This window comes from Erpetoichthys calabaricus, chromosome 4, assembly GCF_900747795.2.
Source record: "Erpetoichthys calabaricus chromosome 4, fErpCal1.3, whole genome shotgun sequence".
NCBI classification, from domain to species: Eukaryota; Metazoa; Chordata; class Cladistia; order Polypteriformes; family Polypteridae; genus Erpetoichthys; species Erpetoichthys calabaricus.
Window position 1 is genome coordinate 173558800 of NC_041397.2, and position 27870 is coordinate 173586669.

At 34.7% G+C, this 27870-nt stretch overlaps 1 protein-coding gene across 1 annotated transcript in view; it reads left to right on the plus strand.

The window, feature by feature from the left end:
- pcca (propionyl-CoA carboxylase subunit alpha) overlaps positions 1 to 27870 on the plus strand; it is a 705208-nt gene that overhangs the window by 438953 nt on the left and 238385 nt on the right. The window lies entirely within an intron of this gene.

Here is a 27870-nt window from a genome sequence, read left to right on the forward strand (position 1 = left end):
CCATTTGTATGTACTCTTAAAATCTCTGGCAAGCTACATGTGTGATATCTAATTACTGTTATCTGTCCGGTGCATTTATATGCATCTCTTTGGAACAGAATTGTAACTTAATGCATATAGAAATGGTATGTTTTATTTACATATGTTTCTTAAGTAAATTGGAATCTGAGGCATAAAATACTGACATTATTAATAACAGTGCATAATGGTCAATGATGCCATAGTGAGTAGTACTGCTACCTTGCAGTAAGGAGACTGGGGTTTCCACCTAGGGTGTTCTCTGCATGGAGTTTGCATATTCTTCTTGTGTCCACAAAGGTTTCCTCCCATAGTCCAAAGTCATACAGGTTAGGTGAATTGATATTCCTAAATTGGCTGGTGTGTGTAGGAGTACAAGTGTGTGCACCATGTCCGGGTAGTGCTCTGCTGTAGTGAGGATTGTATGATCACTCACTTAAGTAATTATCAGTTTTTCCTGTTGGTTGAGTTAGTGATCTCTGTTTCACTTCCTAGCTAGGATACCAGAAATATGTACAATCTGTACAATTTATAAACAAGGTGTACAAATCAGCAAAAGTCTACATTAACACTTTAGATCTAGATGGATACAGTAGATAGGCAGATATTTACAAAAAAAAAAACAGCAAACAACAGAAAACATAAAATTATGATAGCTTAGTTGACTTTTTCTCTCCAACAGAAAAATATTAAGAGGGACATAAACAGACTTCTGCACCCTTGTTCAATAGTGCATCACACCAGAGGTGTGTTAAATGCTGATGTGAATGTATCTTGCATTTTTTCTTTGTTTTAACAATACTAAGACCTTTCTGCAAGCTCTGTCATTTTCTGTTTGAAAGCTGAAGTCAGCATGTGGGGTTGCAGGATGAGCTGTCCTGAATTGTTTGTTTCCATTTCCTCCCCAGTTCCTTGCCATCAAATTACATAGGCAATGAGAGACTGGAGGTGGGATTCGTCTTCCAGTCCTGTCTTGATGGGTAGATACTCTTCTTGCGATTAGAGCACTGTTGGTATTTTTGGGTTTTTTTCTTTATGTTATGCATGATAAAGGAGCTCTGCAAGCCATTAATACAACCGAAAAGCCTAGCTTATGTTATATACTCGAACAGCTTTAGCCTTGACTGTGTATAGCCTCCTCTGGTTTTGTTATTGCCTTTATGCATTAGAGATTTAGGTTTACCTCTCGAAGAAGCTTCTTTTCCCTGTAGTTTTAGGGATTTATTTTTTAACTCATTGAGCTTAGTTTTGAAAATGAAGGGCTGTGAGATATGCAAATGTTTATTGTCCCAAGCTTTTTGGGCTGGACCTCTTATTTCCACTATGCACATCATTTTTATATTGATATGCAATGAGATTACATCTTTGATTTCAGGCCAAAAGTTTGAAATATATAGTGCCTTTAGAATTTGTATCATTTTCCATTCTTTCAATCTATTTTTTGATTAATGTGTTCACCATGGTATGGATCAGTCTTATTTTCTCTTCTTTCGTGGTGTTGGGTATGACTCATTTTATCTCCATGAGATAATCTCTTCTTTTACTGTCCTGTTTGCTCAGATCAAACTCTTCCATGTCTCGGGCCCTTTCTCCTACACTCCTTACATCTGTGTCTTGATGCAAGTCAAAAGGTTGCCCAACAGATCTAAATCCGAATTTGTGTTATTAATGTGGACTGAGGCTTCTGGACTAGTATAAAGTAGTTTAATCCATGCAGATATACTAGAACCAATGTCAATATGAATTTATTTATATAGCATATAACAAAGCAGAATCACTGCAGTGCAGTAAACAGATAATCTCAATTTATTTTTATTTATTAATAGTGTAATAATGTGTTTTAGATGCATTTACATACAATTTGAAACACATTTAGTGTTTCCATCTGTCTGACCACATGAAACAATTTGGCTCCCAGTGGACTGCTTTTGTTGAAATTTAGTTCACGTCTTTAAGGGAGTTTGTTGGAAAAGTTCGTTTTTTGAGGTGATATCTCAAATATAGCATTCTTTACAATTGTTTGGAATTTCAAAATGACCTAATGAAAAGCGTTGTTGAATTTATTTTTTTTTAAAACAGAGAAACATTCTCTGTGACTTCTATTATGGGTTAGTTTTCTGTTTTAAATTTACCTTCAGAGGTGGTCACTTAATCTTTTATGTTTTCCTGTTTTACTCATCTGACAACCACTAGTGACTGCAAAAAAATTTCTCCTGGTGCCTGAGGTAAGTTAATTGTAAAAATAAAAAAAAAAACAAGTCACTTATCTGGAAAGGAATTATATAAGCACCATCTCTGACAACATAATTTATAACAAAAAGCTCCAGACCTGCACTCCATCATGGTCTGACCCAACCAACAGTTTTACCTTGAAGCTTAAAAAGATTTTAAATCATCTTCAGGTAGGTCATTTTAAATTGTTATATTTTAACCCTTATGCTCTAAGGTGTTTTTAAAATATTGAGCCTAAATGACATATCCAAAAAGTAAATGGCTATTATCCTGCGTATATAAATAAAGAGCTGCAAATGGCTGAAGAGTAGCATATACAACACTCCATATTTTTGAATGAAAGTGTTTATATGATTAGAAACCTTTGTTTACACCAATATGAACTAAATAAAACACAAAAAATAGTGCTTTAGGGATTTCTGTCTAAAAAACTAGATTTTATAGTTCATGACCAAGAAAGTTTGATTCAACAACCCTGAAATCGTTTCTTTTCTGCCCTGTCTGTAGGCTGTCATTGTGACAAGTTTTAGATGTCATATCCCATAGCATTGCCAAGTTGGTGCACTGTGCCCCATTTTTTGGAAACATTTACTCTTCTGCATATAAACAAAGCAAATGTTGCAGTTATGTGTTTTTATTACATTAAAAAAAAGATATACGTGTGCACATAAACATACACACACTATATTTCACTCTAAAGCAACCTGTAAACAATTTGCAAATGTATGGATAATTAAACCTTTACTGTCAAAACTATTTTTCATACCAGTCCTTGAAACATTTCAGTTTACCACTAGACACAGAGAAACATTATATTTTGTACAACGGATTGGAGTTTTTGTGCTGCAGTTCACCCATCTTTCAATGCCTTCTGCTGCAGTTGCCTCACAGAAGTTTAGCATGTTTTTGTTGTTGTTGTATTTTTCTTACATTTCATGTCTGCAATAAACTTAAGTACATACATACATTTTCATACTAGCTTCATCCGGTGGTGGGTTGCGAGGATCAGGACAATACCTTTGCTGGCTGTACTGGGCACAGAGCAGGGTCCCCAAAGCTAGTTACACACACCACACATATACCTAAACTAGTGTTTCTCAGTCACATTTGGGTTGCAGATGGCCTTCACTGCATTGTGAGCACATGAGACTTGTAGACGGTATAATTCCATCCAACTCTCCCCAGCCAAAAGGATCGACACAGCTCTGAAATATCTTTTACCCCATTTCCAATTTTGCTCGCCTCTACCTCCCCCACCATACCAGGTTGCTTTTCGATTTTATTTGCCCTGTGAAATCACACTAGTTTCTGTATAGGGAGGAAGGGATGAAGTGAGAATGATTATAAATGGGGTAAAAAATGTCACACTGCATTGTTGATCCCTTCATTGGCACCATTCAGGGGTTATCAAGGGGCCTTTTCGATCATTTGGGGTTATGTTGATTATACCATGAACAAGATCAAAAAAATTAAATTATTGCTTTTGATTGAGCTGTGAGTTTATTGCAACAAAAACAAAAAAATTTGAAATAATGCAGTGTTCCACCAGCAGGACACCTCATGCATAGGGGCTACGAAATTTGAAATGCACTTAGTCATTGATCCTCCACAACCAACCTCTTACAATAGATCACCATTCAATGCCATTTTTATATTACTTCAATTGGAATCTGCGCTTTGTAAATGCTGTTGAGTCACCACAAACCTATTTGCCCTACATTTTTAACAAAGATATTGTTAAGTACTGTTAATAATTGTGTATTTAATGTAGCCTACTACATATTTAATTGCATTCTATTATCACTGTTAATTTGAATATGGCTTACTGTTACAAAAATATTTAATAAACAAAATGCATAAACTGACTCTTTGAAGTAACTCAAATACTTCGCTAAGTCCCTAAACACACCGGAATGTTATGCTGTCTGTACCTTTTCTGAATTGTTTGCTCTGTGTTTCCTGTTGAGCGATCTTAAAGTAGATATCCATCTCTTCAGAGGTAATATTGTTAGCTAAATAGTTTTTTATGATTATTGCAGTATAGCTTAAATTGCTCTCCTACTGAGAAATGAAGCATCTTCTTATTAATCTCTTTCCAGGAGGTATAGCCTAGTATTGGGTTATCCAATTGTACTTTTAAAGGTGAACGTACCTTTTTCTTTAAATTTCTCTAAGCCTTTGGAAATTACGTTTGGCCAGACATACCATGTGTAGACACTCCACTGTGTAAAACTTTTGGCTATAAATTCATTATTCATATGGGTCTGTCATTTATTTTAACTGCTGAGCATTTTTTGTAATTCTTACAGTGATGGTAAAAAGAGAAACATTTTTTAATCATTTGCAGCATACCTTTTTTGCTTACGTTTCTAGTATTTACATTTTGTATTCCATTGTAAACATTTATTTTTGTGAAATTTGTATGAGTATAACATTTTTGTAACCATTTCTTATTCCTGATAACTCTGTTATGTTTGTGTCCCTCCATTTTCCCCTCAGAAATATTTTCTTTTATAGGTGGAGATCATGAATATGACTTTCTTTGATAATACACCTTTTTTATAAGGTGGCTTGTCCTTTATCTGATCTCTTGTAAATGTATAACATTCACTCTCTTTTTGGATCACAAAAATGATTTCATAGCAGTCCCTCAATTCTATATTCTGTCTTTCTTTTTTGTTCAATGAACTGTGACTGTGGATATTGTGGCTCTGATTTTTCATTTCATTCATCAATTCCGCTGTTGTTTTTCTCCCTTTTCTTTAACTGGGAAATTGTTGTATTGGTCTTCATTTCCTTTTTCATTCTTTTTCTTCTCAATTCAGTGCTTTCTTGATATCATCTATTATTTTGATTTCTTTATTTAATGCTACAGAAGAGTTGTTATTATTGAGGTTAATACTATCATTTATATATTTCTGCTTAATGGCATGTTTTAATAGCAGTATCTGACTTTTTTGTTTTTACAGTATTGGAGAGTGTTGAATTTATGATGCAATATTCTTTAACATCTGATATGAACGGGGTCTGAACATTCATAGTGAGGTGAATTAAAGTGTTTTTAGATGAAACTCCATTACCTGCATTACTTTTAATTAAAATGTTCAGTTTTGAGGGTTATGTACAGTATGCCCTGTTTAGAAAAGCTCATCATTTTGAGGGTTGCTCTTGCTGGAAACAGGGTTGCCAAGAGTTTCCAAGAATATATCAGAAAATACAGTCATTATTTAAATGTGACAAAAGTAAGGAAAACAAAAACAAAACTGTGAAGTCTTAAAGCATCTGTGTAACTTTGCTCTTGTCAGGTCACTTGGATTCTTTATTTTATCAACATGTATACACTACTTCAACATTTTTTCAGTCTGACTCAGCTCCCCTCCTTTACATTACTCTCTTTTTGATATATTGCTTTTTCTTACTTTACCTCCTTACTCTGCTTTCAATTTGCTTGCATCTATTCTGTCTCCAAAGTCACATCTAAAGTCCTTGCCCCTGAACCCTGAACTGCCCTTAAATGGACAGGTACCCATGATACAGGCACTCAGGCCGACTAACCTATGTTAACATCAGTAGAAAATTAGTATTTTTATGCCAGACTTGCTTATAGTTTAGAGCCTTTTGTGAGAATATTACTGGGTTTTGACTTCCTTCTATGCTCTTTCTCTTTTCTTTCAGAGTTAGTGTGCAGAAGTAAAAAATAAAAGTCAGTATACAGTATAATAAATTTCAGTTAATTGTTAAGGGGGGTTACAGCTTAGATTTGTTTTTCTGCTTATTAACTGATTTACTTATGCAGACTCTGAAGGTGATTTTCAGTTAGTCCAGAATTTGTTACAGTGTAACCAATTTAGTTACATAATGTTGTCGTCTTCATTTTTGCTATAAGTCTTTGATTTTGCAGCAGTGTCTCTCAAGACTGCAGGACAATACTTATGTGACAAAGATGTGTACTGTGGATTGACTTGTATATTATACTTATCCATTTTCTTAGCTTGTTTTATCCAGGACCGGGTCATGCAGAGGAGGAGACTTTCCTCAAAGCACTGTGTGCAGAATAGGAAGCAAAAGCTGATTCATAAAGGAGACAGAAAAGCGTTCTCAAATGTACATTCACACATACAGAAATTCTGTTTCACTCATGTTCCGTTAGTTTAACATTAAATCATTATATCATTTAACATAACTACATAATGTTAAGGGGAAACTAGAACTCACCGAGAAAACCCATATAGAATGTATTCCAGTCGTAAACTGTGAAATGTCAGGACCACATTACTGCTTTATATTGTAAGATGGAGTCCATGTAACTTTTTTAATGTAATTACCAGATTTAGGAAAAGTATTAAATTAGCCAGTACGTTTTATTAAATGCACTATATTTGTCAAGATTTAACTCTGTTAACTGGAGTGTGATTAGTCTGCTGTATCAATGGTGAATTATAAATTGCTTTATTCACTTAAATATAGTCTGATGAAATGTATGTTGCTGTAAAACCAAATAGGCCCACTGTAGTATGCAGGCTTTTGTGTTTCAGTAACCTGAATTCATTGTTGGACTTCTATCATCTAAAAAGCTAGACATTATCTGAAATAGTTAGTAGGTTTTGCTTTAAAGTATGTGCACACAGAACTAAAAATGTATAAATACAAAAATTCTTTTTAAAGTAGAAGAACAATAGCTCCTGGGCAGAGACTCTCTGCAGTTGTGACCCCTCATGTATCGGAAGCCCACCGACTAGATTGATTTTGTGTCACAGTGACATGGGCTGGATCTTTGGTCAGGGCACAGAGGATTTGAGTACTGATGCCCTTCTTACTCCTGCTGGTGAAATAATGCTTTGAAGAATATGATTGAACCCGAACTGAACTGCATGAGTGAAAATGCAGTAAGCTAATGTTATTATTACTTAATAATAATAATCCAAATTCATCAAGTAAAATACAAAGTTAGGCTAAGAAGTTTTAATAACTGAATAACTTAAACATACCATATTTTAAATGCATATTTAAATGCATCATTAACAGCTAGAAATCATTAATGTTATTGTAGTCCTACTGTAAATACAATTAGCTGGGTGCTAGATAACAGTATATGCTGTGTTTAAGCAATTTTCCAAATAGGAAAAACATTGTTCCTTTAGTATTACATTTTTGTTTCAAAAATATCAAAGGAAGCTAGAATTTTATGGTTGTATTTAATTTGTCTGAGTTAGGTATATGTTTAATTAGTAATAATAAGCACACTGGTGGTAGTTTATTTCAGGTATAAGTATTTCCTGCAATGATCCTTAGAGTCATTATCAACAATGATTTGATTTTTCTGTCTGTAAAAACTGGTCAGCTAAAATATTACAGGCCTCATGATGAATAAATGTTTTCTTTGTCTGCTGTACTTTTCCTGTGGGATTCAATATAGTTTTTCCTTTACACACTTGATACAACCAGAGTCATTCAGGACAGTGAATCCGAAAATGCAGGACCTAGATAGGGCACTTATTTCCTACAGGAAGTTTCTATGAATGGCCGAGGATTGTTTCATTGTTAAACTCTAACTCTAATTTGTTTAACTTTCCCTTTGTTGATAGTGACCTGGTTGTCTAATTTGATCCACCCAAAAACCATTCATCTTGCATGTTCCAAATGATCTGTCAAGCAACTCTTTACGGCTGATCTAATTACAATTTAAATTTAGGATTCAATGTACTGATTGAGGGACACCAAGTTACTGAGCATATATTCTAAGCTCAGTGATTGCTTCATCTTGTCTTTATTTCTGTGTACACTAGTGTGATAGAGAATAATTCATTATCTGTGGCCTTAGGTCTCTATTTCATGAGTCTGCTTCTACAGTAGTACATATACTGTATGCATTAAACCTCAAATAATGCCAGTTTTTACTTTGTAAACCTTTTGGACTTGAATATTATATCTATTTTTTTATACAGTATGAGTTATGTAGTAATTTAGTACTTGACACTTTGTATGAATTTCAGTCAGACTGCAGATGTGCTAAAATAAGTGAGAATAATATTTCCAAAAATATACTTTGTAAAATAAATGTAGTTCTAAACATTAATATATTCTGTTAATTGATTCATCTAGTTTGCATTATAAACGAAAAAAGTAACACATCTTTAAAAGCACAACACATTTCTTCTCTTGTCAATGCCTCTACTTCCTCTGAGGGCAGCTTGTGTTTGTCCGTCTGTTCTCACATATCTCTGTAGGTGCACAGTGGAGTCCATCCTCACTGGCTGCAACACATCCTGGTATGGCACTTTCTTGACTCAGGAATGTAAAGCATTGCAGAAGGTGGTGAGCACAACAGAGATTGCACCTGCCGGCCTTCTGTTCAGGACATATACAACACTGGCTGTCTTAGGCCGGGTTTATACTTCATGTGACGTGACGCATGCTGCAACGAATGCTACTGCTACACAAGCGTTGTACTGTTTATACTTGCACACGTTCTTTACGTAAATCTAGAAGATTCCACCAGGTGGCAGTGCGAGATATCACCACGGTGAGAAAATGTTTGACTTTGCTGTGTTGTGAATTGCCTGAAACATCCATTAAATTCCAAGGACGCCTTGCCACAATATCTTTGGAAAAAGGATGGATGTTTAATGATTACATCCATCAATCCAGGAATGCACCCATACATCAGGCGTGAGACAGAAACAATCCCTGGATGGGGCATCAGCTCATCAGAAGGTGAAAACATCAACATACATACACTAGCGTCATTTTAGCATCACCAAATCTTCATGTCTTTGGAAGGAAACCAGAGCACACTGTGGAAACCCACCAGGAAAAAATGTAAACTCCAGGCAGGGAACACCAGGGACGTGACTCCCTGCGAGGCAGCAGCGCTACCGCTCCGGCACCGTGCCGCCCCCATATGTATAATTATTAACAGTATTCATTATTTAAATGAAGTTGATGATTTATCTGTAATTATACATACATTAATGCATTTCATCATGAACCTAATATCAAGTGTAAATCTTAGGATTCTAAATGTACAGAGAGCTGGAATATTATAAATTTAATGTGTTCTGTGTGGCGATGCTGCTTGCCTCTGCTGTCAGGTCAGGAGGAAACCCCAGAAATGCGTAGCGATTTAACAACTGGGTCGGTTTTAAGGTGATGTTTATGATAATGATAAAATAAACTATGGGCTTAAAGTGGACATTTCAAAATTAAAGCTGAAATTTCCACTTTAATCACAAAATAGACCTTTTCACTGTGTTTTTTTTCTCTGTGGCTCAAATATGCTGCCGTACATTCTGATGCTGTTGTGAAGGTGAAAAAAAAAAAAAAGATGGCATAGAAGATGGTATGTGATACTTTGAAAATATATCATGTCACTACGTTGGGGAATATGCGACGCTTGAATATAAAAGCACTATGAATGCATTTGTATGTCAACATTTTGCTTCACCACATCGAACTATTCATCAAACATCGAAGCACGCACATCGATCCTGTACGATCCGCAAAGCGGCTTTCTGTCACATGTAGATAGTAAACAGAGGCTCTGATATCACGTTCCAACTTCATCACACTGTGCCCCCCAACTTTTTCCTGGTACTGCAACTCGCACACACATTGCATTCATTTCTGAGGATGTGCTCAGAGGACACGTCAAATGAACACTAGGAACATGTGCCAGCCATGATGCATGCATGTACGCATTCTGAGCGTGAAGTATAAACCGTCTCTTAGAAAGGCAAATAGTATCATTTAAGAACTCGGTCATCCTGCACAGCTACTTTTCTCACTCCTCCCTTTTTGGAAAATGGTACAGGGCCATTGATATTCATAGCAGTAGATTCTGTGACAGATTTTACCCAGAGATCAAAAGGTTACTGAACAATCATCCATAATAAAAAAATAATAAACAGTGTGTGTGTGTATATACACATCATTTTATTGTCAACTGTTGTGAGGAGACATGCAAAAAAGAATTCCAGTGTAATGGGTACATGACCACAAACATGACTTTAAGGCACACTTTGAATGATTTTATTAGATGACATTTTACCTGTAAAGCGAAATATTATTTTTCCTGATTTTTCAGTGTGATGGAAGAGAAACACAGGCCTCAAGAGTCCACAGTTCTACATTTCTAGCTAAATGTATAGCCCAGCCTATTCATGCACATTGCATTCACTCGTTTATGAAAAGTTTGCACAGCTTTGTTTTGGTCTACACAGTAATGTCATTTTGTTTGGCTGGACAGGTAAAATTGTCTGTTTAAAGTATAGCTTGGGTAAAGTAACATAAACATTTCTGTTAAGTGAATCAAGTGCAAAATGTTGAAGGACACCACAGCAGAGTGGCAGGAGAGATCTATATGCACCAAAAAAGATGGCTAGAATCATATAGCAAGAGAAATAAGGCTACATCCAGAAATAATAGATTCCGGTCAGGGCAGAATAGTTATTTGAATGTTTCATGAAATGTTGTAGTCAACATTTGCTCTTTCAATTAGGTAATATATTTATATATCCCATTCATATGTCCTTTTTTGTCTGAAAAATCCCCTTTCAGAAGATAGTATATCTTGTATTTCTTGAGGTGTTTATCTACATAATCAAAATATACTTGCCACTTAACATTCTTTCTTATGAGTATTGTTTGCTCAGCTGCCCTTCATAAGTTCCCAAATATATTGCAAAAAGTGCTTTACTTTTGAAAATTAATTCGATTTTTTTTTTTTGTTTAGTAAATGGTTGCTGTTATAATAATCTGCATTCAATCACTTTGCATTGGATTCTGTTAAAAACATTTTGTGCCTTATTTGCCAGCTTTGTATATTATACCATGCAATATCTGTATTTACTGTATAGTATATTAGATTATCTTCGTTAGATTTAACGTTGTCCAGAGTTTACATACTAGTCTCTTTTAGGAAAAAATGTTCCTCTTTTACAAAATATGTTATTACTTACTGAATCTCATCTCATTTCTTTTTGAGAAGAGCGAGAGATGCTGCATTAGACTCATTATTGTGCGATTCTATCTGTGTTCCCCTGCAATGATTCTAAAAGCCTCTGCACACTTCATCAGTATTATTGTAATTCTTTTGCTGTAGGATATTTGGCAGCTGCTGCACCCCACTGGCAAATCCTATTCATGTCTCTCTCCCATTCAGTAGAGGCATTGGAGAATTGATTTCTCTCTACTGTCCCCTAACCTCCATCTATTCATTTTGGATTGCTCGATATGAAACATTTTAATTTCTGATCGTACAACTACTTGGATAACAATCAGACTTTTATTTCATTTTTTTAAACAGTTAAAAGCAGAAAAGATGAAAAAAGACCGCTTGAGTAGTATTTACTGTTTATACATTCTAAGCACTAGATATCTTTAATTGTATAAATTTGGTTAAATTCTTTACAGACACTGTATAGTGGTTGACTAAAACAACTTATCTAATTTACCCAGGTTTAGGATTAATAGCTGCAGTGAAGAGTTTCTGTGTATTTTTTTTTAAACCAAAACAAATATATTCTTACATGAATAACTCATTCATAAAGTGCATGGCATGTTTGTATACCAGACTTTTGGTTAATGTCCGTAAAACATTTAATTTTAATGAATAACAATAGCATCTGGAGATTTCTGAAAACATTTTAATGTCCTATTACTTATGGGAATGGAAACATAACATCACATATTTCAATCATAATTTCAACCATACCAGGGTTGTATTTTTTGATTGATACCTTACGTTGAATATTAGGCTGCTCACAATACATTGTACTGTTTCACTCTGACACCTGCTCCTTTAAACCGACTACTAACTAGCTGCTGAAGAATCCATTGGTGTGGACAATTTACCTTTGGCTTATCCAAGTTAAAGCCTTGAGGTAGCATTTCTGGTTAGGGTAGATAAGTAGATATATAAGGAGTGACAGATAATTGATTGAATTGAAAGATGTAATTTCAAGGAACACAGAATTTTTTATGCATTGATCACTTTGCCTAAAGCGGATATCTAATGTAATACATACCTTATGTTTCTTAGTTGGTATTATAGCACTTCTTTTTGTCTTCCTTTTTTAGAATGGATAATTTTTAATGGTGGTCTTAATTTTAAAAAGTAAAATTAATAAAGTTAAAAATGTAAAAGCTTTCCATAACAGTCACATGTTGAATTACATTCATTTTAGTCAACCTTTTAAAAAGCATGTGTTTTATTAACATCCATATATTCATAAATTCAACACTTTCAAATCATACGGATTTTCTTGTGTGATTGTATTTTTTTTTTGTTTAAATATATTGTGTGTTGCTATATTTCTTGTATGGAAATAATCTTTTGGTAATGGAATGTTTATCATTAAATTTATTTTAAGCATCTGCTAGTTTTACTTCCTCCCACACTTCAGCTCTAGACACAGTGTGAAACCACTTCAGCCTCCGGGACCACTCTACTGCAATCACGGAAACAATCGATTGTTTTGTCACCCTGTTGGCCCTCACAGTTTTCAGCAGATTCAGCAGCACTGCTTCTAGGCTTCCTAGTCTTAACTGGACAGTACCACAACTAGGAAGGACATCCAGCTGTGTGATGTGGGAGGCAGTCTACAGAGTTAATTCAGTATAGTATCCTGAGGTGTGCCTTATTAGCATTGTTAGGACTCTAATATTAAATATTTTTGGTGCTATTTTTTATGACACACAAAGATTTAGAATGTATTATGTATTATTTAATGTGCTGGTTATTATGTTTTTTTATTATCATGCACTGATTAAGAAGGATGTACTGTATGTAGAAAGAGAAATTCTTTACTACTCAGCAGCTGCAGGAGAGACATCATACTTGGGTAGCCTGGTAATTAAAAATACTACATAAGAGTCAGTACACCTGTGGCACTGGACCCCCACTATATATGCACTTTCCCCCCTTATTTTTGACCACTTACATTTTACTTTCTGATTTGAAGGCCTGTCAGTGAAACTCCCCAGGTGTGTTATGTCATGTGAAAGTTTGTCTGAGAAATAACGAGTGAAATTCTTTGGTACCGTGGCACAACTTACTGTAGTTGTTTAAAAGATAGTGTTTTGGCTGTTGATTTCTGTTATCGTTAACATATCTTGAGATTTATGAATTATGCCATAGAAAATTGTATTAGTCAGATAATTGTGTTTTAGTGTATGATAGTTCATCAAACTTAATGTCATGAACAGTCTTCAGTTCACTTGTTTCCATCAATTTTTCCTCCTGCATCTAACATTTCTTTGATGTTTTGATGTGCTTTATTCTTACAAAACCATCATTTGATATCATTAGTGTATAATCTGTATAGTACACCTGCTGGGTGGCATGGAGTCTCTGCTAAGAGCTTCGCAAATGAGCATGTCAGTAAAATGGCCTATGCCTTCTATTTCCCAAGCCTACCTGCTCCTACATAGTTGTGTCACATGCCATGCAGCCATAATTAAACCGCTGTCTGGATTGTGTTGACTAAATATAAATATTATCAAATAGAACTTCGATGAGGACCTGATAATTCATTATTGCTTTTTGACAAAATTCATGAAATAATGAACATCACAGTAGATACAATAAGATTCCTGTTTTAACAGAACTGTAAATAGTAAACCAGTCTCTTTTACAGCCATTTTGTAAACTGTCTTTATATGGTGTTGTTTTTTCCAAATTATTTAACAATATAACTGATAATTTCTGCATTAATATGAAAATGTTATAGTAAACTTGAAATATAAAATAATAATAAGCTAGTTATAAAAGAAAAGTTACAATAAATAGAATCATTGTACTCCTTTTTAATAGTGTTATTTGAACTGCTTTGATAATAAAGCTTTTAAGCTCTTTTTTTTAATCATAAGTTCTTTAGTATCTGTTTGTTGATCTGTCACTGAGGATATAGTATGTATCAAGTTAATCAATATTAATATCCCACTATATTAATGATTTAACTGATTTTGCGCATGTGATTTTTTTCTCTTTATTTACATATTTTATACAAAACATTTAGATTTGCCTTTGCATACATATATAAATGTACTTTTGCTTCTACTGGGAAAATAAAACACTATATAGACTGCAGCTCAAAACCTTCATGAGATATAATCATCCAGAGAGAAACTTGAAAACAAGATTGGAGCTGCAGGACTATAAATTGCCACAATTTTAGATTATAGTGGAAGGAAGACGTGTATATGGAGTTGTACCACTTATTGTTAATAACATTTGAATAAGACAATATAAATGGACAAGGCTAATACATGTTTTTGCTGTTATTTTCTTTGACTTCATGACTTAAAACACACAAATCTGAATGCTTCTTCTGAATTGAATGAAACTACCTGGGCACAGTTGAAAACTCGGAAATAAAGCTCAGCAGCACGCAAGAAACTTGTTTACATTCCAGTTATGCTGGTGATTTTTGTTTTGACAATGATAATGATTATGCAGTTAGGTCCATAAGTATTTGGGCATTGACACAATTTTCATAATTTTGGCTCTGTATGCCACCACAATGGATTTGTAATGAAGAAATAGTTATATGATTGATGTGTAGTATTTCAACATTAATTCAAAGGGTTTAACAGAAATGTTATATGAACCATTTAGGAATGACAGCCAGTTTTTACATGGTCCCCCCATTTTCAGGGGCTCAAAGGTATTTGGACAATTGAGTGACAAGCTGTTCCATAGCCAGGTGTGAGTAGGTCCCTCATTAGCTATTAAGCAGGTAGAAGGTCTGGAGTTGATTCCAAGCGTGGAATTTGCATTTGGAAGCTGTCGCTGTTAACTCTAAATATGAGGTCCAAAGAGCTATCCATGTAAGTAAACACAATCCATCATTCGGCAGAGAAAACAAAACCCATCTGAGAGATAGCAGAAACAAAAGCAGTGGTGAAATCCACCATCTAGTACATTATTAAAGAGCAGGAGTGAATTGGTGAGCTCAGCAACACCAGAAGACCTGGTCATCCAACTGGAAGGCAACTGTGCTAGGTAATTACAGAATTCTTTCCTTGGTGAAGAAAAAACAATTCACATCATTTAGTCAAACCAAGAACACTCTCTGGGAGGTAGGCCTATCATTGCCAAAGTCTGCCATCAAGAGAATACTTCACAAAAGTAAAGACAGGATTTACCACAAAGTGTAAACCATTGGTAATCCTCAAGCATAGGAAGGACTGATTAGACTTTGCCAGAAACATTATAAAAAAAAGTCCAGTTTTGGAACCATTTTCTATGGACAAATGAAATTAAGATCAGTATGTACCAGAATGATAGATAGAGAAAAATATGGAGAAGAGAAGGAACGGCTCATGATCTGTAGCAAACCACATCATCTGTGAATCATGGGGGAGGCAGTGTTATGGCATGGGCATGTGTGACAGCCAATGGAAGTGGGTCACTGATGTTTATTGATGATGTGACTACTGACAAATGTTGAAGGATGATTTCTGAAGTGCACAGGGCTATATTGTCTGCTAAGATTCAGACAAATGCTGCAAAAACTGATAGGGCAACGCTTCACAGTATAGATTAACAGTGAACCAAAACACACTGTGACAGCAAACCAAATGCTTTTCAATGCAGAGAAGCAGAATATTCTTCAATGACCAAGTCAATCAACTGAATTCAGCCCAATTACATATGCATTTCACTTCCTAAAGACAAAACTGAAGGTACAAAGTCCAACGCACAAGCAGCAGCTGAAGACAGGTGCAGTAAATGCCTGACAAAACATCAGTATGGTGCAAACCCAGCACTTGGAGAAAGCCATGGGTTCCAGACTTCAGGCAGCCATTGACTGGAAAGGATTTTCAACCGAATATTGAAAATGACCATTATATTCTTGATTACGTAAGTTTGTCCAAATACTTCTGAGCCCCTGAAAATGGCTCATACAGTGTTTTTGTTAAATGCCTTAAATTAAAACTGCAAGCCTACACTTCAATCACATCTTGATTGCTTCATTTCAAATCCATTGTGTTGGCTCACAGAGTCAAAATTATGAAAATTGTACCACTGTCCAAATACTTATGGATCTAACGTGTATGTTTCAAGTTAAACCAGCAGTCGCTTAACTAAGAGTTCTTTAGATAACAAGCTCTCTTTTTAAATATGGTAATTTTAATTTCTTACCAGAATGATATATTTTTGTGACAAACAAATGTATCACACTGATGTCTCTTAACAGGAAAGATTTAAAATAGTAAGTGTACATTACAACATAAACTGCAAATGTTGTAAAATCTGTGCATCTTTTTTGTTCATTTATATCATTCCATTTTTCATATTAAATTCTTATGAAATCTTTAATGCTGTAGTCATAAGATAAGGATGACTTTAGACGTAGTGAACCCCATGTACCCTTTGCTTCTGTACTGTTATTCATGAACATATAAAAGTAAGAAATTTCAATTTTGTCCTTGCTATTTGTGACATATTTTCAAATTTTGGAACATCTATGTGAATGGGAATGGCAAGTGTGGCTGCTGAATGGTCTGCACTCATCACAGTTGTTCTAATGTTCTAATTTGTGTGTGGATTACATATACAGTTTGTGATTTGATATTTAAATGACCATATTAGAACAAATACTGCCCTTTATTTTGGGAGAGGCATTAGCAAAACTCTATGTTAATGATATTATCCTGAAATTTGCAGATTTCAGTATCTTGTACTATATGGACCAACATTATACACACCCAGCTATTCATGTTTATGTTTAAGACATCCTTACTTAGTACAAATGTGATTTCTTTCTGATTATTTGTGCAAAATATTACTATGTATACTGTTGTTGCACACTATTATTATTTGTAAGTTATGTATTAATCAATACACTTTTTCCACCTCTTTGCTTTGTGTTTAGTTTTTTTTTTTTTTTTTTTTTTTTAATAATTTTGATCACATGAAGTTAACATTTGAACCTATGTTGAAATGCTTAATGACTAGATGAAGGGTTTAATCTTTCTTCTGCCCTGCAAGTTCCTTCAGCTAGGTTGCATGTGTGATGTGAAGTGTTAACAGTCTGACTTGGTAAAGTAATATATGCCTTTTGTTATACTTGTCTGTAGTCAAAATGAAGCAGCAAAGTTGATACACTTTTATATTCTTTGTGGTATAAAAGCAAGAACAACAGCACAGCACCCATTGTATATATTGTTACCAATGTAAAAGCAAGAATATATTAAAGTTTTTAAAAATGCTGAAAATATTTTGTGTTAATTGTAAAAGCATATAAAAGAGTCACAAACTTATAATAATGGCACCAGAAAAGTGTAATTTTTTAATTTGATTTACTTGTCTCACTCAATCAAATCATAACCTCTGTAAATAAAAAAGAAAGGTAAAATTGTAGTTAAAATACAGTTGTAGTAAATATATTAACAAATTGTCATAATGTGCGCAGTGTAATAGTATAGGTGTTAGAGCGGCTGCCTAACAGTAGTATACTGGATTCAGATTCTTTCATGATCATCATCTGTACAGATTTTGAACAGTCTACTTGTGTTTGCATATGTTTTTTGTAAGGCGCTCCTGCTTTCCTCCTACATCTTAAAGACATGCATGAAGCTAATTTGATGCCGTTACACTGGTATTGCATGAGTAAACCTGCTTTTATTCGAAGTGGTACCCCATCCAAACCTGGTTCTTTGTTGTAGAGAAATGTTACCTTAAATTAAGATGAAACTATGCCTACAGGACAAATATGCAAAGCCTAAAGACCAGATAAATGTAAATGAAATCTGAGAGTCATCTCATATTCAAACTGTATCTTTAGTAGTCATGTTTAAGAATGCTCTGTTTAATTGAATTGGAAAAAATCAATATGAAGGGAGTGCATGTAAGAGATTTGGATGTGCAGTTGATTTCTGAACCTGAGCAGTCGCAAAAAGTGTTCATTGCTTGCTTCATCTTTAGGTGTGTTCCTATGACAGAGTCCTATCTTCATTAATTAACCCGTAGTAATAGGGACCGTTCGTCTGAATTATATATTCTGTACATATTACAGTATATGACCCCATGAGATGTTCTCCTGTCCATGCGACATAACAGACATTATGAGCTATGGATCCTTCTGTTTACAGTATTTAGGTTGCTTCTATGCCTTGTGAATTATGCTTTGGAATTAACATCTTAATGAGCATCCTCTACTCTGGTACATTCTTGCATTATGGGAAATAGGCTTTTATAGTTGTGCACAGGAACTGTGCAGTCCAAAATGTAGAGTTGGAAAGGTACAAAAGCCGAATCAATTAATTTATCTTACTAATTTAACTATGATGTACAGAAAAAAAGCAATGTAAGTGGTATATGCAATTTAAGAAATAGTCATTTTATATGTAATGCAAATGCTGCTTAGCAAGGGCAATGTGTAATGAATACCAGAAACTTTTAAAAAAGTCCAAACAGACTTAATTTTAAGTCAGGTGGCAGAGATTTTTTAGAAATGTAACAGAAAGGATGTCAGACAGAAATGCTGAAAACACTAAATATAATGAGATCATTAATTGGGTTTAAAACCAGCTTGGTAAATGCAGTGTTGCCAATAAAAGGTAGAAGAGGGCTGCTAAATTAAGTTTTCTTGCTAAGTAATTTTTTTATTTTTTCTGCAAAAATCAAATTTTGTGTAATAACGCAGAGCCATCTTTTATAACATTGCTACTGTGATGCCACAGGTAATATAACACCAGCATTACATGCATTGTAACCACATGACATCGCAGCAAACAGACACTTAAAATTACAAGACCTATTAAAACTGAAAACATAATTATATTTGAAAATGGTGATATATGACTTAACAGAAGTAATGGATTAAAAATACAATTATTTGCCTATCCTTTACACAGGTCCTGTGCTAAGGAGTGGTTGCTAGATGCACCCATCAGGCTTAGAAAGGTGTTTAGGGTGACACCAATAAAAGATTTGGAAGTATGAACCCCTCTGGAAGCAACCCAACAATGATCTTCTAGATTATAAACTAAATTTCTTTACTTTTTTCAGTAATTTAGCAAAACATTATGAGCCTCATTTGTAACTTAGAAAAAGCTTGATATAATTAGCATTTAGGTGTGGTCAAAAAGAAATGAAACTAAAATTATGGAATGCACTATGCAATGTAAGGCTGTTTTAAGAATGCACAACTACTTGTGAATAACTTAACACTTCAACATCCATTCATCCATCCTTCAAACTTGTTTATAAAAGAAGAGTCCTGGGGAACCAGGAGCCCATCCCAGAAAGCATCAGGCACAAGGCATGAACATTCCCTGGGTGCCAGCCCATCATGCTGGTATCTCTGAAAAAAGCATAAAGCCTTAGAGCACCACTGTATATCTACATATAGATCAAGTCTATGAGAAGAGCGTAGCTATCAAAATGATTTTAGTTTTAAAATAACACCTAATTTAGTGTTCGAGTTTTCCCTTAAGTGATTATCCATACATTTTACAATGATGTATGCTTTGTTTAGCAACAGTAAAATTGTGCTTTTTTTGATTCCACCATTTTCCATAATTCTAATAGTGTACAGTGAGTATTACTGTACAAGATGGAGATATTACTGTAACCTGTGTTTATTATATACAGTCAGTCATTCTGTAACCTGCTTAGCTCTTCATAGGGTTACAGGGGATGCTGGAGCCTGTTCCAGCTAGTATAGGGTGCAAAGCAGGAACAAATCCTGGACAGGGTGCCATTCCATCGCACACACACACACACACACACACACACACACACACACACACCACACACTAGGGCAACCTGCATGTTTTTGGACTCTGGGAAGAAACCGGAGCAACCGGAGGACACCCATTCAGACACAGGGAGAACATGCAGACTCTGCACAGAGTGGACCCAGGATATGAACATGGTCTCCTTACTGCAAGGCAGCAATGTTACCACTGCACCACCATGTTGTCTGTAATTATATACAGTAGCGCATAAAAGCTTTGTGATTGTAAAAAATCAGTTTTCTTTTTCAAGACATTTGATGCTCACAATTTGAAAAATGTTATTAAATTATTATGAAAAAAAATTGTGATTTAACAGTCCATGTTAACAAGATTTGGCAATATACAGACCACATATAGTATCTGTCTTAATTGTGAATATTTTGTAAGTGTGATGATATTAATTATTCTCTAATATATTGGTAGTATGACCTTTTACTGTTATAAAAAATAATCTTTGCATACTGTACACATCTTTCAGATGGTCTGCTGCTTAAAACACTAGTTTGTTTAGTTGTTCATTTTTGTCCTTGAATTTCAATTTAAAGAGGTTTTTGTCTGTAACAGAGTTAGCTTATTTTTGAAATCACATCGCTAATCCACCATTTGTTTTCTTAACAGTAAAAGCAAAGATATTAAGATTAACAGTAAAAAAAAATTACATTAATGACTACTTTAGACTGTGGCATTACAGCTGAATGAAATGGTTACCTATGTTTTTGCCACAAGCCTGCAGCAGTATTATTGTATTGTTTCAATGGAGTATACTGTATGCACCACAGAAATCACTCAGGTGCATGCTTGCATATATTTTGTCTGAGGTTATTTTTTTGTAGTTTTGTGATTTTTCAACATACTTTCTGTGTGGTTTTATTTTACCTACTACCCCCTGCTCACTCCTTGATATTTAAATATTTTTGTTCAGATGATTCCTATACTGTATTTTACTCATCTCTACTGTACATTATAGACATTACAGTTTACAACAATGGTGATTCTTAAAATGCAGTCCTGAAGTACCAGTACAGCTTGTTTATTAAGCTAATTAATTCAAACTATTTTTTCTACATTACTTGCATCAACCTAGAAATATCTAATCAGAATGTGATATACTGTATGTTTCTAAGCTAATGAGCAAAAGGTTATGATCTTTACAGAAGAGACTCCTTTTTCTAATCATAATTTTTGAATATATTTTTCTCTCAAAAATTAAATGAAAATATCTGTAAAAATAGAATGAATGTAAATAAGTAGCTACCCTTGATGCTTACCTATGCAGTACACAGCACTTTCTTCAAAAGACAACTGTAACAATATTTTCCTTCCTCTTTTTTGTACCTCCTTACCCAAATCTGAATCACTAGAATACTAATTAAATCTTATCTTTTACTTAAAATAAGTTATTAACTTAAGACAGGAATTGGTCTTCAAATATGAGAGTGGTTGAGGCAAGACCCAACAGGCAAACAAGTAGTGAGCTCCGAAACTAATAAATTAAAACAATAAATTGTAAATGAAAGATCTGCCTTAAGAGTGTTAAAATGTTTCTTGTCTATGTTTATGGCAATGTTATCTTTAATCAACTCGATAAAAAAAAAAAATTCACATATGTATCTCAATATATCTGCCTAATTGTACAGTACAGTACAACACATGACACAAAATTGCTGAAAAATAATCAGACACATACTTTTTTGAAAATGTAAAATTTTTTTTAACAAACTGGCATGTATAGAACAGAGTATGAGAATATTCATAAGCATGTCTGTTAAGTGTCATTTGTGTTCTGCATTTTAGAAGTTAGATCTTTAAATGTAATAGCAAAATGAGCAGTAATTGTCCCACTGAACTTGGTAAGATTAGGGGTTGCGTTTCTCATTTAGATCAGTGCTTTCATATAAAATTTCAGATCTCCAGTAGACAGTTTATCATGGTAACTTCATTAATTAGATGTACACAAGGAATAGAGCTTCTTGTGGGTATATAGTATTCCTACAAAATCTACATGCTAAAGTATATTCAGTATATACAATAATTGAGACTCGATAATACAAATATAAAACATAATAAAATAAATGAGCAGGTTTTCCCAAAAAGAATAAAAAAAGCAAAAACTACCTTAAAGAATAAATATAGTAAATTATCAAAATATAAAACGAAGATGGAAGATACATGTGTATCATACAATATGTGTTACATAGTAGATAAAATAAACAATTTATCATAAGTCATAGACCTTTTAACAGTTCCTATGAAATGTCAATTACACAATCATCAAATGGATCTCAATTGACCAAATCAGAAGTCCCATTATGTAAATCCTAATTAGCTGTATCTTACAACTGGTAGTTAATTCAGCTGTGTTAATTAAGAAAAAAAACAAAAGGTTACAATTTTAATATGGATCACTGAAAAAAATTTTTATCTTTTAAAAATACAACTTAATTTGTTATGATTTAAAAAAATCATTACCTATATAACAAGCAACCCTCTTTTCAATAACCTGGGTATGATACTCCAACAAAAACTTACCTAGAAAACGGTAAGTTTACAACTTCGTTCAATCTCCACATGTGCCTCCTTACCCTACTTAAACTGTCTTTGTAAACTAACAAAATTGTTTATTTCATAACCTCCAACGACTGGGCTAAACAAAATGTATTGTCATCATGAACATAATAAAGACAATCCTGTTTTGGAAAATTGGAGCATCTACACCATAATGATGCTTCAGGACAAAAGGGAACTTCCAAAATCGACTAAAACAAGAAAAGAATGCTATAGCATTGTGGCACTACAAATGGAAAAAAAAATAACTGAAGAAGAAAGGGTCAGTTTACATGCCTTTCAAAACAGTATCACAACTTACACTTCTCATCGACAACCAAAAAGAAGTGAATATCAATGTAAAAATGGCCAGATTAGTGGAGGAGGATGAGTATTTATAAAAAACACCTAAATTATGTTAGTTCATTAAGTCCCATTATGTTCTGTGTTAAGTGTGAAAATCCAATCCAGTCCAAGCCAGCATTGCTGATGGCACTACTGAGTACGGTCACCATTCTGCCGGCTTCGGTCAGACTGTATGCTTATTTGGTGTTAAATGTTATTTCATTTACTTGTTTTTCACCCAATACTTTGGTTTGCATTTATTTTGATCGCCACACACTCAAATATCAGATCGTAGGTCATTCATCAGCTTATTGACTCCATATTTGCCAAATTATCTTGGACGAATGAGATCCTAAAAACTGTTGTTAGATCAGCAGACACACCAAAAAAAACATTGAGGGAAACTACTAGCCAATGTTCAGTTTCGAACAAGCTGGACACCATCAGAGCAAGAATAAAGTTCCAGCGAGATTTGGGACTGTAACATTTTTTGCCTCATAGAAACCTGGCTTACTTTTGACGGTATCAAACCATGCAATTCAATCTGCTGAACCACTCTCTGTTTTCTGTATGGACAGAGTAGAGGAATCTGGTAAATTGAAAGGCTGACGTGTGTGTCTGATAGTCAATAACAAATGATGCAACAGCAAAAACGTAACAGTCTTATCACACTAAAGCTTACCTGATCTGGTGCTCCTGATGATTAAATGATACAGACTATATTATCTTCCTCAGGAATTTACTTCAGTCATTTACTGAATGACTTCAGGACACGTTGAGTGTTGTTGACTGGGATCAGATGCAGCTTTGATGATGACATCAATGTCTTTACAGAAGCTGTAATTAGTTATATTGGATTTCTCACAAATGAGATTGTGCCAAAAGTTATCATCAGGACTTAGCCAAATCAGAAACCATGGGTAGACAAAACCATTCAGGATGCAGTGAATGCTTGAACCACTGCATACAACTCGAGGCTCTTGTAGGTGAGTACAAAGCCAACTCGAACATGAAAGCTGCTAAGCGATGATATGGGAAAAAAGTTAAAGGGAAATCTGAACAGTCTGAACCTAGGTACACTAATTAACTTTAAAATAGTACCGACATCACCGTGGCACATGAGCTTAATAATTTCTGTGCGCATTTTGATATGAATTGCATTAGCTAGAGCAGGCGGGAGAACAGCACAATGAGCAAACAGCACTTATTTTGTTGGAACAAAATATGAGGAAAGCTTTTAAGAAAGTGAACACCACAAAGGCAGCAAATCCAAACAGGATTCTTGGGAGCATTTTTAAGATCTGTGCTGATTAGCACCTGAGTTTGCTGTAATATTTAATCTCTTCTAAACATCTAAAGGTCCACCATTGTCCCTGTATCTAGGAAATCACATCCAACCTGTCTGAATGACAGGTCACACTAACGCCTATAGCAATGAAGTACCGCAAGAGGCTAGTCAAAAATCACATATGCTCCACTCTGCCAAAAGAGCTGGATCCATTACAGTTGGCATTTCACTCCAGAATATCCATAAGATGTCATCACCTTGATCCTCCATACACCACTGGCCCAACTTGACAGCAAGTGAAGGAACTATGTGTGAATGGTATTTTTAGACTAAAGATTTACATTTAACACAATAAACCCATGTAATCTCATAACGAAGCTCAGGGACCTGAGGCTGAGCACTTCATTGTGCAGCTGGATTTTTAACTTCATGAAAGGCAGACCCCAGGTGTTTTGAGTGGGCAACCTCACCTCATTATGCTGCAGTCTCTCAACACAGATGCTTCACAGGGCTGTGTTCCGAATCCACTGTTGTACTCCCAATACATGTATGACTGCAAATCTGTGCATGACTCTAACATCATTGTCAAGTTTGCTGATAACACAGCTGTGGTAGGCCTGATAGCTAATAACAATGAGCAGGCTTAACTGAATAAAGGAGAGTCTGTCACATTGGTGTCAGGCCAACAGCCTTCTACTGAATGTCAACAATACAAAGGCGTGGATTGTGAATTTTAGGAGGTAATAGCAGAGGCACAATAACTCCCTAAGTATTAACAACATTTGTGTAGAAGGTGGACAGTTTCGGATACATTGGTGTCCACATCATGGAGGAGCTGACGTAGTCTAAGCACACTGACATCTTGGTAAAGAAGGTATGGCAACGTCTGGATCACGTCATTTCAGGCTGATACTTCCAGATACTAAAGAACTTCTATACATGCACCATTGAAAGTATTCTGACAGGCGGTATCATTGCCTGGTTTGGGAACAGCATGCAGCAGGACTGCAAAGCTCTGCAGAGAGTGGTGTGGTGAACTGAACACGTCACAAGGTCTGCAGCCATTAACCTCCATGACATCTGTACAAAGTGATGTTGGATCAGGACAAGGAAAATTATCTAACACCAGCTATCCCAACAACGACCTCCTCTGTGCTCTGTGGTCAGGTAAACACTACCACTACCCAAAGTCCAGTTCTTAGACACTGAGGAGGAGCTTTTCTCAAAGTCTAGTTGCATGTTAAATAAGGAAAGTATTTAGAAATACGTGATACCCTATTGTTAACTCTCTCACATTAAGTTATCTGTTTAGTTATTAACATTAATTAGTTATTATTAATTATGCATTTATAAATCTACTAATGATTTTTAAATTTATAAAGTTATGCAATGTTATTATCCCTTTATATTTGTATCAAAGACCAGTCACAGAAGTTGAACAACTAAGCATTTCACTGTATGTTGTACTGTATGTATAATTTGTACAGTATATGACTAATAAAGCTTGATTTGCTTTGTCATAATCGCCTCCACTTGAATATGGGGAAGCAACCTCTAACACAGTGTATTTCAAATCTTTTAATTCATGATTTGCCTCTGTATAATACTAAGAAACACAATTTTTGGTATCACATTTTCAGATATTCAGTTTATATTCAATTATCCTAGTATACTGCAGCATTATACCAACATACATTAAAAGGCACAGTGACAACAACATATAGACTATACCTTTTGAATTCCAAACAGACCTATGCTTCAGAGTGTTTCAATGTAATGTGACTTATCGGAATATCAATGATATTTCATTTATAAACATAGCTAAAACAATTACACTGTCTACTACAGTGTCCAGTTTGTGTAAACTGAATCTGGTTTCTTAAAGGAAAATTGGTATGAATGGTATTGACAACAACATTGTGAATATTTTTATTATGTGCAAATGAAAGTAAAGAAGGCAAATTAAAATGAAGGATATGCCAGTGTCTTTGCACAGATTTACAAATGGCATTTGCAAATTTAGAATATGTTTAGGAGCTTACCAATCAGTTACAATCACTCCTAAGTGTTTGATAGAGTAAGGAAAAGATGCGTGTGGTACAGTATTATAGTCGGTGGGTTTGCAATATAAGGAGAACTGAAAAGACCTCACCTCATAAATGTTGGAATGAGTTCTTTTGTAATTGCGGCATGTTACATAACTGCAAAACATTTTAATTATAACTGTACAAAAAATATTTTATAAATCCACTCACATGTACAGCTAACACAAGGCCAGATTTAGCACACAGGGACTCATCATTTAGAACTGCTAGGCAAGCATAAGATAAGACAAGTTAAGGACAAACTGTGAAATGGGCATTGTACTATTTCTGTGTGTCAGAGTCAGCATGACATTAGATCTTCTTTTCCTTGTTTGGAATGGCATGATTTACCTAAGTGGGGGCCTGCACATGGATAAAGAGTATAAAGGCTTGGAACATTGCCCGGCACACCTTTGAAACCGATGAATGGATGGGAGATACCGTCATCCAATCCAGAAAATCCTTCCAACATAACGACGAAAATGGCAGACTCTTCACAAGGTCTTGTCATGGCTTCCTTGTCTGTTATGCCACGTAAACCATCATTAAAGAAAACTAAGTTATTTCTCCTATGTGATTCCTTACCGCCATATCACAAAGGGATGGGTATCGCCTTTTATTATCATATCTATATAGTTTCGGGTTATGTAACATGCTGCAATTACAAAAGAACTTATTCCAACAAGAGAGCTAACGCCCCCTGCTGTACATTTGGTCCTTTGAAAAACCACCTGGTTCATGATTTTTTCTTCTCTGCCTATGGAAATAACCTAAACTTCTAGCTGAGTCTTTGTTGTTATTTAGTAGTGAATTAGTCCTCACTGAATCTCTGGATTAAATTAGAGTAAATAGGGTTATCTCAATAATGGAACAGGAACATGTCCTCCGTAGTGAGATCAGTTTTCGAACACAGGAATTGTCAAACTCCTGTGAACCATATGTTGGAAAAAAACATATCTCCTATTTTTTTTTCCATTTGTTATAATTTACCCTGAAAAGCTCCATTACAAAATGGGCACAAATTATGTGTTACAAATTTTTATTCCTGTCTACTTAACAATAAATGCTTTCATATTATGTTTTTATTTTACTGAAAACATTTTAGCTTTTATTCCTTTATTGAAATTATGTTTAAGATGCTTATGTTGCTTATGGAGCAGTATGTGGATTTTAGTGCTTCTGAGTGTGTGGCCCATGTAAGTTTTTTTTCTATCTCTCTCTTTCTAAAAATGTTTTTAGAAAATTTTTTTATTAAATTATTTATCTTTTCAACATCTGTCAGATGCACCACTCAGTGCAGGTGGAACGCCATTTTTATTTTCAAATTTTAGATGATTGTTATTTCATTCTCTAAACATTCTCTAAACTATAAATCTTGCCTCCAAAAGCTACATGGTGCAAATGACAGGGGTTAGTTTCATTGCAGCATCAGAGATTTCAATTTATTTGTGATTTACTGATAGACAAAAAGAGTTGTAAAAGATGCTTCAACTTGGTGTCCCTCTTGAGTCTATAAGTTGCTCCTGAATTTGTACTGTACAATTTTAGCTGAGGCGTGAGACAGGTTTGTAATTTTCAGTGAAATTTGGCTGAACGTACCATGAGACTTAT